Source organism: Musca autumnalis, unplaced genomic scaffold (assembly GCF_047663935.1).
Source record: "Musca autumnalis isolate F117 unplaced genomic scaffold, ASM4766393v1 scaffold_1, whole genome shotgun sequence".
Lineage (NCBI taxonomy): Eukaryota > Metazoa > Arthropoda > Insecta > Diptera > Muscidae > Musca > Musca autumnalis.
In genome coordinates this window covers 64,297,726-64,313,118 of record NW_027411644.1, presented here as the reverse complement: position 1 = coordinate 64,313,118, position 15,393 = coordinate 64,297,726, and positions in this window count along the sequence as shown.

Below are 15,393 nucleotides of genomic sequence, written 5' to 3'. Positions count from 1 at the left end.
CTTGGGATTTTTAATGGAACCATTTTGTATGTGATTTAATAACTTCTACATGACGAAACAAATTAATAATTGTGACATATTAGGGTGTGCTATGTGAAACCCCCAGAAAGAAGTAGTTAGGACGGGTAGGCATGATTTTTCATTAAAAAGAACGTTCATCACTTAAAATGAAAAATGATGATGATTTATCTTTGGTCTGTCTACTTTTTTAAATAAATGAGAAATATATTTAACGTGGGAAATATATTTAAAATATTTTTTGGACCGGATTTTCCCGGTGATATTAACAGCATTCCCGAGAGATTTTGTGATGTTGGGGTCTGATGGTACCTTAAAAATATTCTAGTATCGTTTGAGATTTCTAAGCTATTCTTAGATCTCCTAAATCACCCAGGGATGCCACGAAAAAAATTATTACTGCTAATAATGTTTGTGGAACAATTATATATTATGAATTTTGAAATTTTCAAACAATTTGATGCTCAACATTTCAATTAAATTGAAGTGTGAATTGTTCCAAAACGCCTTTGGAATCTTAACGACTATTGATGGCTTATACAGTAATTTTCCATAAATCAATTTTCTAATAGAACGCCTTCCATCCTTCTCTCTCCCCCCAATAAGCAGCAGCACGTGTTAATAAAGAAGCGTGACACACATTTTTAATCTCCCCAAAAAGAAAAAAAAAAAAACAATTAAAACTTCAATGTCGAACTCTTGCTTTTGTGTTTGTGGTTTCCAATTAAATGCCTAAGCAAATGTTTTCTAATCTTTCTTATCAACTTCTTAACCAAATCATTTAGGCTTCTTTACAAATCATTAATTTACTTCTAATTTAAAATTGTTTTCGAAGAAAGAATTTGCCTTCCGCATGTCTACAGTTTGTCTGTTTAAGCGCTTTAATCCGCACAAATGTTTGCCAAGAATTTTATAATTATATTCTTTGCTTCTTCTTTCATTGTTGCCTTGCCTCCTTATTTTAAACATAAAAAACAAATAAAATAAACCTTAATGCCACTAAAAATTAGTCAAGACTCATTAAAAACTTTAGCAGCTGAAAACTTTGGACTATAGCCAACAGTTGTCTCTTAGCAGAGACAAATTCCCCTATCCTTTGGTGGAGAAACAAACACGCATTCTTAGCAAGTATTTAAAATGAAAGATAAAAGATAGTTAGCAACAAGGATTACAAGAGGAATACATGTAAAAATTATAGGTCACTATTTTGGCAGTTATTGCCAAACAAGTTTTAAGGACAATAAAAACAGTTGCTTTAAAGAAACATCCGAACAAGAATGGATTTTTTTTTTTTGCAAAAATATTTTTTCAAAACCTTATACTGCAAACAGAACATGGATTTTTTTAAAAATATTGTTCAAACAACGTATATTTTCAAACAACGTATATTTTTAAGCAATATTTTTTCAACCAACGTAAATGTTTTAAATAAATTTTTTTCCAATCAACTTGGAATTTTTAAAGAATATTTTTTTAAACAACGTGGATTTTATAAGGAATATTTTTTCAACCAACTTGGATTTTTTAAACTACATTTTTCAAACAACGTGGATTATTTAAAAAATATTTTTCTACCAAACATGTATTTTTTAAACAATATTTTTCCACCAAACGTGGATTTTTTAAACAATATTTTCCCACCAAACGTGGATTTTTTAAACAATATTTTTCCACCAAACGTGGATTTTTTAAACAATATTTTTCCACCAAACGTGGATTTTTTTAAACAATATTTTTCCACCAAACGTGGATTTTTTAAACAATATTTTTCCACCAAACGTGGATTTTTTAAAATATGTTTTTCTAGCAAACGTGGATTTTTTAAAAAATATTTTTTCAACCAAACGTGGATTTTTTAAAAAATATTTTTTCAACCAAACGTGGATTTTTTAAAAAATATTTTTTCAACCAAACGTGGATTTTTTAAAAAATATTTTTTCAACCAAACGTGGATTTTTTAAAAAATATTTTTTCAACCAAACGTGGATTTTTTAAAAAATATTTTTTCAACCAAACGTGGATTTTTTAAAAAATATTTTTTCAACCAAACGTGGATTTTTTAAAAAATATTTTTTCAACCAAACGTGGATTTTTTAAAAAATATTTTTTCAACCAAACGTGGATTTTTTAAAAAATATTTTTTCAACCAAACGTGGATTTTTTAAAAAATATTTTTTCAACCAAACGTGGATTTTTTAAAAAATATTTTTTCAACAAAAGATGATTTTTTCAAAAATATTTTTCCACCAAACGTGGATTTTTTAAACAATATTTTTCCACCAAACATGGATTTTTTAAACAATATTTTCCACCAAACGTGGATTTTTTAAACAATATTTTTCCACCAAACGTGGATTTTTTAAACAATATTTTTCCACCGAACGTGGATTTTTTAAACAATATTTTTCCACCAAACGTGGATTTTTTAAACAATATTTTTCCACCAAACGTGGATTTTTTAAACAATATTTTTCCACCAAACGTGGATTTTTTAAACAATATTTTTCCACCAAACGTGGATTTTTTAAACAATATTTTTCCACCGAACGTGGATTTTTTAAACAATATTTTTCCACCAAACGTGGATTTTTTAAACAATATTTTTCCACCAAACGTGGATTTTTTAAACAATATTTTTCCACCAAACGTGGATTTTTTAAACAACATTTTTCCACCAAACGTGGATTTTTTAAACAATATTTTTCCACCAAACGTGGATTTTTTAAACAATATTTTTCCACCAAACGTGGATTTTTTAAACAACATTTTTCCACCAAACGTGGATTTTTTAAACAATATTTTTCCACCAAACGTGGATTTTTTAAACAATATTTTTCCACCAAACGTGGATTTTTTAAACAATATTTTTCCACCGAACGTGGATTTTTTAAACAATATTTTTCCACCAAACGTGGATTTTTTTAAACAATATTTTTCCACCAAACGTGGATTTTTTAAACAATATTTTTCCACCAAACGTGGATTTTTTAAACAATATTTTTCCACCAAACGTGGATTTTTTAAACAATATTTTTCCACCAAACGTGGATTTTTTAAACAATATTTTTCCACCAAACGTGGATTTTTTAAACAACATTTTTCCACCAAACGTGGATTTTTTAAACAATATTTTTCCACCAAACGTGGATTTTTTAAACAATATTTTTCCACCAAACGTGGATTTTTTAAACAATATTTTTCCACCAAACGTGGATTTTTTAAACAATATTTTTCCACCAAACGTGGATTTTTTAAACAATATTTTTCCACCAAACGTGGATTTTTTAAACAATATTTTTCCACCAAACGTGGATTTTTTAAACAATATTTTTCCACCAAACGTGGATTTTTTAAACAATATTTTTCCACCAAACGTGGATTTTTTAAACAATATTTTTCCACCAAACGTGGATTTTTTAAACAATATTTTTCCACCAAACGTGGATTTTTTAAACAATATTTTTCCACTAAACGTGGATTTTTTTAACAATATTTTTCCACCAAACGTGGATTTTTTAAACAATATTTTTCCACCAAACGTGGATTTTTTAAACAATATTTTTCCACCAAACGTGGATTTTTTAAACAATATTTTTCCACCAAACGTGGATTTTTTAAACAATATTTTTCCACCAAACGTGGATTTTTAAACAATATTTTTCCACCAAACGTGGATTTTTTAAACAATATTTTTCCACCAAACGTGGATTTTTCAAACAATATTTTTCCACCAAACGTGGATTTTTTAAACAATATTTTTCCACCAAACGTGGATTTTTTAAACAATATTTTTCCACCAAACGTGGATTTTTTAAACAATATTTTTCCACCAAACGTGGGTTTTTTAAACAATATTTTTCCACCAAACGTGGATTTTTTAAACAATATTTTTCCACCAAACGTGGATTTTTTAAACAATATTTTTCCACCAAACGTGGATTTTTTAAACAATATTTTTCCACCAAACGTGGATTTTTTAAACAATATTTTTCCACCAAACGTGGATTTTTTAAACAATATTTTTCCACCAAACGTGGATTTTTTAAACAATATTTTTCCACCAAACGTGGATTTTTTAAACAATATTTTTCCACCAAACGTGGATTTTTTAAACAATATTTTTCCACCAAACGTGGATTTTTTAAACAATATTTTTCCACCAAACGTGGATTTTTTAAACAATATTTTTCCACCAAACGTGGATTTTTTAAACAATATTTTTCCACCAAACGTGGATTTTTTAAACAATATTTTTCCACCAAACGTGGATTTTTTAAACAATATTTTTCCACCAAACGTGGATTTTTTAAACAATATTTTTCCACCAAACGTGGATTTTTTAAACAATATTTTTCCACCAAACGTGGATTTTTTAAACAATATTTTTCCACCAAACGTGGATTTTTTAAACAATATTTTTCCACCAAACGTGGGTTTTTTAAACAATATTTTTCCACCAAACGTGGATTTTTTAAACAATATTTTTCCACCAAACGTGGATTTTTTAAACAATATTTTTCCACCAAACGTGGATTTTTTAAACAATATTTTTCCACCAAACGTGGATTTTTTAAACAATATTTTTCCACCAAACGTGGATTTTTTAAACAATATTTTTCCACCAAACGTGGATTTTTTAAACAATATTTTTCCACCAAACGTGGATTTTTTAAACAATATTTTTCCACCAAACGTGGATTTTTTAAACAATATTTTTCCACCAAACGTGGATTTTTTAAACAATATTTTTCCACCAAACGTGGATTTTTTAAACAATATTTTTCCACCAAACGTGGATTTTTTAAACAATATTTTTCCACCAAACGTGGATTTTTTAAACAATATTTTTCCACCAAACGTGGATTTTTTAAACAATATTTTTCCACCAAACGTGGATTTTTTAAACAATATTTTTCCACCAAACGTGGATTTTTTAAACAATATTTTTCCACCAAACGTGGATTTTTTAAACAATATTTTTCCACCAAACGTGGATTTTTTAAACAATATTTTTCCACCAAACGTGGATTTTTTAAACAATATTTTTCCACCAAACGTGGATTTTTTAAACAATATTTTTCCACCAAAGGTGGATTTTTTAAACAATATTTTTCCACCAAACGTGGATTTTTTAAACAATATTTTTCCACCAAACGTGGATTTTTTAAACAATATTTTTCCACCAAACGTGGATTTTTTAAACAATATTTTTCCACCAAACGTGGATTTTTTAAACAATATTTTTCCACCAAACGTGGATTTTTTAAACAATATTTTTCCACCAAACGTGGATTTTTTAAACAATATTTTTCCACCAAACGTGGATTTTTTAAACAATATTTTTCCACCAAACGTGGATTTTTTAAACAATATTTTTCCACCAAACGTGGATTTTTTAAACAATATTTTTCCACCAAACGTGGATTTTTTAAACAATATTTTTCCACCAAACGTGGATTTTTTAAACAATATTTTTCCACCAAACGCGGATTTTTTAAACAATATTTTTCCACCAAACGTGGATTTTTTAAACAATATTTTTCCACCAAACGTGGATTTTTTAAACAATATTTTTCCACCAAACGTGGATTTTTTAAACAATATTTTTCCACCAAACGTGGATTTTTTAAACAATATTTTTCCACCAAACGTGGATTTTTTAAACAATATTTTTCCACCAAACGTGGATTTTTTAAACAATATTTTTCCACCAAACGTGGATTTTTTAAACAATATTTTTCCACCAAACGTGGATTTTTTAAACAATATTTTTCCACCAAACGTGGATTTTTTAAACAATATTTTTCCACCAAACGTGGATTTTTTAAACAATATTTTTCCACCAAACGTGGATTTTTTAAACAATATTTTTCCACCAAACGTGGATTTTTTAAACAATATTTTTCCACCAAACGTGCATTTTTTAAACAATATTTTTCCACCAAACGTGGATTTTTTAAACAATATTTTTCCAACAAACGTGGATTTTTTAAACAATATTTTTCCACCAAACGTGGATTTTTTAAACAATATTTTTCCACCAAACGTGGATTTTTTAAACAATATTTTTCCACCAAACGTGGATTTTTTAAACAATATTTTTCCAACAAACGTGGATTTTTTAAACAATATTTTTCCACCAAACGTGGATTTTTTAAACAATATTTTTCCACCAAACGTGGATTTTTTAAACAATATTTTTCCACCAAACGTGGATTTTTTAAACAATATTTTTCCACCAAACGTGGATTTTTTAAACAATATTTTTCCACCAAACGTGGATTTTTTAAACAATATTTTTCCACCAAACGTGGATTTTTTAAACAATATTTTTCCACCAAACGTGGATTTTTTAAACAATATTTTTCCACCAAACGTGGATTTTTTAAACAATATTTTTCCACCAAACGTGGATTTTTTAAACAATATTTTTCCACCAAACGTGGATTTTTTAAACAATATTTTTCCACCAAACGTGGATTTTTTAAACAATATTTTTCCACCAAACGTGGATTTTTTATACAATATTTTTCCACCAAACGTGGATTTTTTAAACAATATTTTTCCACCAAACGTGGATTTTTTAAACAATATTTTTCCACCAAACGTGGATTTTTTTAAACAATATTTTTCCACCAAACGTGGATTTTTTAAACAATATTTTTCCACCAAACGTGGATTTTTTAAACAATATTTTTCCACCAAACGTGGATTTTTTAAACAATATTTTTCCACCAAACGTGGATTTTTTAAACAATATTTTTCCACCAAACGTGGATTTTTTAAACAATATTTTTCCACCAAACGTGGATTTTTTAAACAATGTTTTTCCACCAAACGTGGATTTTTTAAACAATATTTTTCCACCAAACGTGGATTTTTTAAACAATATTTTTCCACCAAACGTGGATTTTTTAAACAATATTTTTCCACCAAACGTGGATTTTTTAAACAATATTTTTCCACCAAACGTGGATTTTTTAAACAATATTTTTTCCACCAAACTTGGATTTTTTAAACAATATTTTTCCACCAAACGTGGATTTTTTAAACAAATTTTTTCACCAAACGTGGATTTTTTAAACAATATTTTTCCACCAAACGTGGATTTTTTAAACAATATTTTTCCACCAAACGTGGATTTTTTAAACAATATTTTTCCACCAAACGTGGATTTTTTAAACAATATTTTTCCACCAAACGTGGATTTTTTAAACAATATTTTTCCACCAAACGTGGATTTTTTAAACAATATTTTTCCACCAAACGTGGATTTTTTAAACAATATTTTTCCACCAAACGTGGATTTTTTAAACAATATTTTTCCACCAAACGTGGATTTTTTAAACAATATTTTTCCACCAAACGTGGATTTTTTAAACAATATTTTTCCACCAAACGTGGATTTTTTAAACAATATTTTTCCACCAAACGTGGATTTTTTAAACAATATTTTTCCACCAAACGTGGATTTTTTAAACAATATTTTTCCACCAAACGTGGATTTTTTAAACAATATTTTTCCACCAAACGTGGATTTTTTAAACAATATTTTTCCACCAAACGTGGATTTTTTAAACAATATTTTTCCACCAAACGTGGATTTTTTAAACAATATTTTTCCACCAAACGTGGATTTTTTAAACAATATTTTTCCACCAAACGTGGATTTTTTAAACAATATTTTTCCACCAAACGTGGATTTTTTAAACAATATTTTTCCACCAAACGTGGATTTTTTAAACAATATTTTTCCACCAAACGTGGATTTTTTAAACAATATTTTTCCACCAAACGTGGATTTTTTAAAAAATATTTTTCCACCAAACGTGGATTTTTTAAACAATATTTTTCCACCAAACGTGGATTTTTTAAACAATATTTTTCCACCAAACGTGGATTTTTTAAAAAATATTTTTCCACCAAACGTGGATTTTTTAAACAATATTTTTCCACCAAACGTGGATTTTTTAAACAATATTTTTCCACCAAACGTGGATTTTTTAAACAATATTTTTCCACCAAACGTGGATTTTTTAAACAAATTTTTTCACCAAACGTGGATTTTTTAAACAATATTTTTCCACCAAACGTGGATTTTTTAAACAATATTTTTCCACCAAACGTGGATTTTTTAAACAATATTTTTCCACCAAACGTGGATTTTTTAAACAATATTTTTCCACCAAACGTGGATTTTTTAAGCAATATTTTTCCACCAAACGTGGATTTTTTAAACAATATTTTTCCACCAAACGTGGATTTTTTAAACAATATTTTTCCACCAAACGTGGATTTTTTAAACAATATTTTTCCACCAAACGTGGATTTTTTAAACAATATTTTTCCACCAAACGTGGATTTTTTAAACAATATTTTTCCACCAAACGTGGATTTTTTAAAAAATATTTTTCCACCAAACGTGGATTTTTTAAACAATATTTTTCCACCAAACGTGGATTTTTTAAACAATATTTTTCCACCAAACGTGGATTTTTTAAACAATATTTTTCCACCAAACGTGGATTTTTTAAACAATATTTTTCCACCAAACGTGGATTTTATAAACAATATTTTTCCACCAAACGTGGATTTTTTAAACAACATATTTTTCAACAGAACATGGATTTTTTAAAGAATAGTTTTCAAAGAATATTTTTTTATTTTTAAAGAATACTCTTCCTGTTTCCTTAGAAAAATAATTCGACCACAGATTTTTGAATTTATTTTTCATCCAGATGTTTTGACATGGTTCATGTTCTTTCATGTTGCTATTACTACAACATAAGACACAACACACAAAAATTTTTGCTTTGTTATCAATCAAAAATGTCCTTTCATGACACCGTAGAGATTACTTGTATCATATGCTCACTCACACATTCATCCAAGTGTACAGAAATGAAAATATGTTAAAAGTTATGAATGACACTGTCAAGCAGCCGGCAACAGCGTTTAATCAATCAGTGCTGAAAGTTCTGCTAGGCAACATGTGAATTCATGTGAGACATTGTGACAAGTCACTGTGACAATATTGCAAAAGTCGCAAGTCAAACGTGTCGTCCTGGGGATTACCATCGACAACAGCAAGCCGTTCATCCATTTGCAGCATTCTTTTCAAAATTACTTTTGTTGAGATTCTAACCTTGATAATGGGGGGAGGGGTGGCGGTCTTGTGTCAGTGTGTGTGTGAGGGTGATTACTTTCATTTTTCCAAGCCAACCATGAAACCACACAACCGCACATGCATTAGTATACAAATGTTATTCAAAAGCCCAGTTGGTCTTTGTTGTTGTCTTCCAACAATTGCATTCTTGCACCTCAGCAACTTACTCTAATTGGAGAGGCCTGGCTGGCATGATGACCACGACCACACAACACAATGCATTAGCAGAGAAAAGATTGTTATAAGGTGAGAACTCGAAACATACTTGCCATCAGTGCAACTGGTTGTAATGGGAATGTTCAAGAGAAAGCCATAAGGAGAAATTCAACCTTGAGGAATAAAACAGCAAATGGGGTACTTAATGTTTACATTAAATAAGGATTGGATTTGCAATTTTTCCAAGAAAAAGGGGCAACCTTTAAGCCTGTTTCCAGATGATATAAAATTTTAAAAAAAACAGGTTTTGATGGTTAGAAAAATATTTAAAATAAAAATACAAGTTTAGTGGAAAATATTTTTTTAACATCCACATTTTAAAAAAATATTGAAAAAAAAACAATATTCAAATCTTAGAAAAAAAAATCCGTGTAAAGATATTTTTTAAGAACCTATGGTCTTATGGAAAACAAATTTAAAAAAATCATCGTCCGGTGAGAAAATATTTTTCAAAAAAATCTGGCCTCTGGAATGTTATGGTTTAAAAACATCTTCGTCCTTTGGAAAAATACCTTTTAAAAAAAACCCCGTGCTATGGAAAAATATTTTTTAAACAATTCATGTTCTGTGGAAAAATATTTCATTAAAAATCCACGTTCTGTGGAAAAAATTTTTTTTTAAATCGCGTTTTAGAAAAATGTTTTTTAAAAAATCTACGTTCTTTAAAAAAATATTTTTTAAAAACCTACGGATTGTTGTCTTATGGAAAAATAACATAAAAAATCATCGTCGGATGCGAAAATATTTTTTAAACAAATCTCGCCCTATGGTTTAAAAAAAATATTTTTTTAAAAAATCCATGTATGGTAGAAATTATTTTTAAAAAACCTACGGATTGTTGTCTTACGGAAAAATACTTTAAAAAAATCATCGTCCGGTGCGATATTATTTTTTAAAAATATTCGTCTTTGGAAAAATACCTTTTAAAAAATCCTCGTCCTATAGAAAAATATTTTTTAAGAAACCCGTGTTCCATAAAAATCCATGTTCTGTGGAAAAATATTTTTTAAAAATCCACGTTCTGTGGAAAAATATTTTTTAAAAATCCACGTTCTGTGGAAAAATATTTTTTAAAAATCCACGTTCTGTGGAAAAATATTTTTTACAAATCCACGTTCTGTGGAAAAATATTTTTTAAAAATCCACGTTCTGTGGAAAAATATTTTTTACAAATCCACGTTCTGTGGAAAAATATTTTTTAAAAATTCACGTTCTGTGGAAAAATATTTGTTAAAAATCCACGTTCTGTGGAAAAATATTTTTTACAAATCCACGTTCTGTGGAAAAATATTTTTTAAAAATCCACGTTCTGTGGAAAAATATTTTTTAAAAATCCACGTTCTGTGGAAAAATATTTTTTACAAATCCACGTTCTGTGGAAAAATATTTTTTAAAAATCCACGTTCTGTGGAAAAATATTTTTTACAAATCCACGTTCTGTGGAAAAATATTTTTTAAAAATTCACGTTCTGTGGAAAAATATTTGTTAAAAATCCACGTTCTGTGGAAAAATATTTTTTACAAATCCACGTTCTGTGGAAAAATATTTTTTAAAAATCCACGTTCTGTGGAAAAATATTTTTTAAAAATCCACGTTCTGTGGAAAAATATTTTTTACAAATCCACGTTCTGTGGAAAAATATTTTTTAAAAATCCACGTTCTGTGGAAAAATATTTGTTAAAAATCCACGTTCTGTGGAAAAATATTTTTTAAAAATTCACGTTCTGTGGAAAAATATTTGTTAAAAATCCACGTTCTGTGGAAAAATATTTTTTACAAATCCACGTTCTGTGGAAAAATATTTTTAAAAATCCACGTTCTGTGGAAAAATATTTTTTACAAATCCACGTTCTGTGGAAAAATATTTTTTAAAAATCCACGTTCTGTGGAAAAATATTTGTTAAAAATCCACGTTCTGTGGAAAAATATTTTTAAAAATTCACGTTCTGTGGAAAAATATTTGTTAAAAATCCACGTTCTGTGGAAAAATATTTTTTAAAAAATCCACGCTCTGTTGAAAAATATTTTTTAAAAAGTCCACGTTCTGCGGAAAAGTAGTTAAAAAAAATATTTTTTTTAAAATATCCACATTCTGTGGAAAAATATTTAAAACAAATCACCTTTGCCGAAACGTATTATTAAAAAAAATCCAAGTTATTCACGTTCTGTGGAAAAATTAAAAAAAAAACATGTTCAGTGGAAATTTGTTTTTTAAAAAAATTACGTTCAAATTCAAAAAGTCTAAGAAATTCAATATACAACAAGTAAAAAAGTATCAGTGGCCGACAGAGATATACCCTCAGCCTGTGTATATTGAACATTTTTTTCACAAAAAACTTATGTATTTTGAGGGGTTTAAAAATGTTGGGCGTATGAACCGACAAAAATGTTGATTAGGATTAAAGAGCAAAAGTTTTGCGCTGGAAATACTTAAAGGAATGGATCGACATTGACCATTATGGAAGCGGATCTCGAGCCACTACATATGGTGCCATAGGGGGTTCTTACACCCTTCGGGATTTGCCCCTGAAAAAACTTTTACCATCGTAGTTGAGGCAGCGAATGCAAGTTGCTTCAACAAAAATCAAAGTGATTCGATAGCAGGTCTTAAAGTGAACTTATACGAAATTTTGTTTGGGAGGTACTGGATGAAGTGGACAAATATAGTCCATATTTGAACCTGATCTATATCTGGTAGATATATTAGGAAGTGTAAAGTATGGACCAATTCTGCCACTCCCTTCAAAAGTTACTGTACGAACAATTTTTCCGAACATTTTTGAAATTTCGTTGGGGACGTACCTGAAGGAGTGGACCGATATGGCTTATCTTCTAACTTAAACTATGTTTGGACAAAATATTTCTAAGTCCAAATTTTGGACCCAATCGGTATATCCGTTCTAGAGTTATCTTCCGCTCCAACCACCTCACATGATGTCATAGGGGTTTTGTGCAACTTTCAGGCTATTTTCTCAGGAAGTATAGACTTGCCCCTGATGAAACTTGTACCGTCGTATGGGGGGCAGTGAATACAAGTTGCTAAACCAAAAATCAAAGCGATTCGAGAGCAGGTCCTAAACTGAACTTATCCGAAATTTTGTGTGAGAGGTACCCGAAGGAGTGGACCGATTGAGTCCATATTGGAACCTCATTTAAGTCTGGTAGACATTTCACGATTTGCAAAGTATGGACCAAATCGGTTACTTCCTTCAAGAGTTATCGTACGTACAAATTTTCCGAACATTTTCGAACTTTTGTGGGGGAGGTACCGAAAGGAGTGGACCGATATAACCCATCTTCGAACTTAAACCAAATTTGGACAAAATATTATGAAAGCCAAATTTTGGGCCGAATCGGTTGATCCGTTTGAGAGTTATCGTGCGCTCCAGCCAGCCAGACAGACAGACGGACGTACATTGCTCAATCGATTCCAAATTGTCTGAAACACATTTCGTCGAAACATACTTGGGGTCTAAAACCATTATGAAAGTGTATATACCCTCGTTAGCATAAATGCTGAGGGTATAAACAATAATATAAATTTTTGTATACTAAAATCTACGAAAACTAAACAATTTTTTTTTAATCCCGGAATATTTCAACAATTCACGAATATTAAAAAATTAAAAAAAAACCAGTATTAAAAAAGGATTTAAAAAATCACGATTATAAAAAGAATTAAGAAAAATAACGAATTAAAAAAAATATTTAAAAAATCCATTAATATTAAAAAATATTTAAAAAATCCTCGAATTTTAAGAAAATATATTTAGCAAAAAATTCCTTTAATATTAAAAAAAAAATCCACGAATATTAAAAAAATATTTTTTTTAAAAATCCACAAATATTAAAAAAATCCAAGTATATTAAAAAAAAAATATTTAAAAAAAATCCACGAATTTTAAGAAAACATATTTAACAACAAATCATTTAATATTAAAAAAATATTTAAAGAAAAATCAACGAATATAAAAAAATATCAAACAAATCCAAGAATATTAAAAAAATATTTTTACAAAATCCACGAATATTAAATATCCTTTTAAAAATCAACGAAAATTAAAAAAAAATATTTTAAACAAAATCGACGAATATTGAAAAAATCTTTAAAAATTCACGATTAGTTAGAAAAAAATATTGTTTAAAAAATTTACAAATTCTGAAAAATATAGTCTTTAAAAATCCACAATTTATCCGCGAATAGTAAAAAAATCCACGGCTCCAGGTTCTTTGAAAAAATATTTTTCTACAAACATATTTTAAAAAAATTCACGAATATTAAAAATATTTAAAAAAATCACCAATATTAAAAAAAAAAACAATATTATAAAAAGAATAAGAAAAAATCACGTACATTAAAAAAAGAAAATTCACGAATTAAAAAATAAATTAAAAAAATTCATAAATATTAAAAAAATATTTAAAAAATATCCACGAATTTAAAACAAAAAAACATATTCAACAAAAAAATTCTTTAATAAAAATTAAATTAAAATATTAAAAAAATATTTTTTAAAAATCCACGAATATTAAAAAAATATTTAATAAATTCAAGAATATTAAAAAAATATTTTTACAAAATCCACAAATATTGCAAATTATTTTAAAAATCCACGAAAATTAAAATAAAATATTTTTAAAAAAAATCCACGAATGTTGAAAAAAATCTTTAAAAATTCACGATTATATAAAAAAAATATTGTTTAAAAAATAAACAATTTTCTTAAAATCCAGGAATATTTGAAAAATTCACGAAATATTAAAAAATATCCACGAATTAAAAAAAACATATTTAACCAAAAATCTTTAATATTAAAAAATATTTTTAAAATATCCACGAATATTAAAAAAATATTTATAAAAAAATCGAATAATAAAAAAATTATTTAAAAAAATCAATTATTGGAAAAATATTCTTATTGGAAAATATTCTTTTAAAAATCCACGAATATTAAAAAAATATTTGAAACAAAATCCACGAATTTTAAAAAATATTCTTAAAAAAATCCACGAAAATTAAAATAATATTTTTAAAAAAATCCATTATTACTGCAATTTTTTTTTTAATTCACGAATATTGAAAAAAAGTTCTTTAAAAAATTCACCATTATTTAATGCAATATTCTTTAAAAACTCCACGATTATTGACAAAATATTTTCTAAAACAAAACGCCACGAATTTCGAAAAAAATTTTCTTTAAAAAATCCAATATTTAAAAAAATATCCACGAATTTAAAAAAAAAACATATTTAACAAGAAATCCTTTAATTAAAAAACATTTTTTAAAAAATCCACGAATATAAAAATAATCTTTATAAAAAAATCGAATAATAAAAAAATTATTTAAAATATCCATGAATATTAACAAAATATTAACAAAATATTTAAACAAACCACGAATATTAAAAAGAAAATATTAAAAAAAAATCCACAAATATTAAAAAAGTATTCTTAAAAAATCCACGAACATTAAAATAACATTTTTAAAGAATTCCACCATTACTGAATTTTTTTGTTTTTAAATTCACGAATATTATAAAAAGTTCTTTAAAAACTCCACGATTATTGACAAAATATTTTCTAAAACAAAACACCACGAATTTTGAAAAAAATATTCTTTAAAAAATCCACGAATATTGAAAAAATATTCCTTAAAAACTCTACAAATTCTGAAAAAAATGTTCTTTAAAAATCCATAATTTATATATTCCCATCCCTGACCTTAAATCTCCAAGCGAGTGTTCGAGTAAATTTCTTGTTGATAAGACAACAAAAACAAAAACTATTGGCAAATGGCCACGAAATTGTTTTTACGTAGGGTTCATACAGCAAAAAAAAAAACAATAACGCCCATATCTTGCCGAACCAAATCATTTCAATGTTGGTCGCGGCAGGGTAGCATATGGACTGGAGGTTAAAGTTAATTGCCTTGTGACCAATGACAATGTTGGAACTGTGACAATTTCAGTGGAAAATTATTAACTGTAGGAT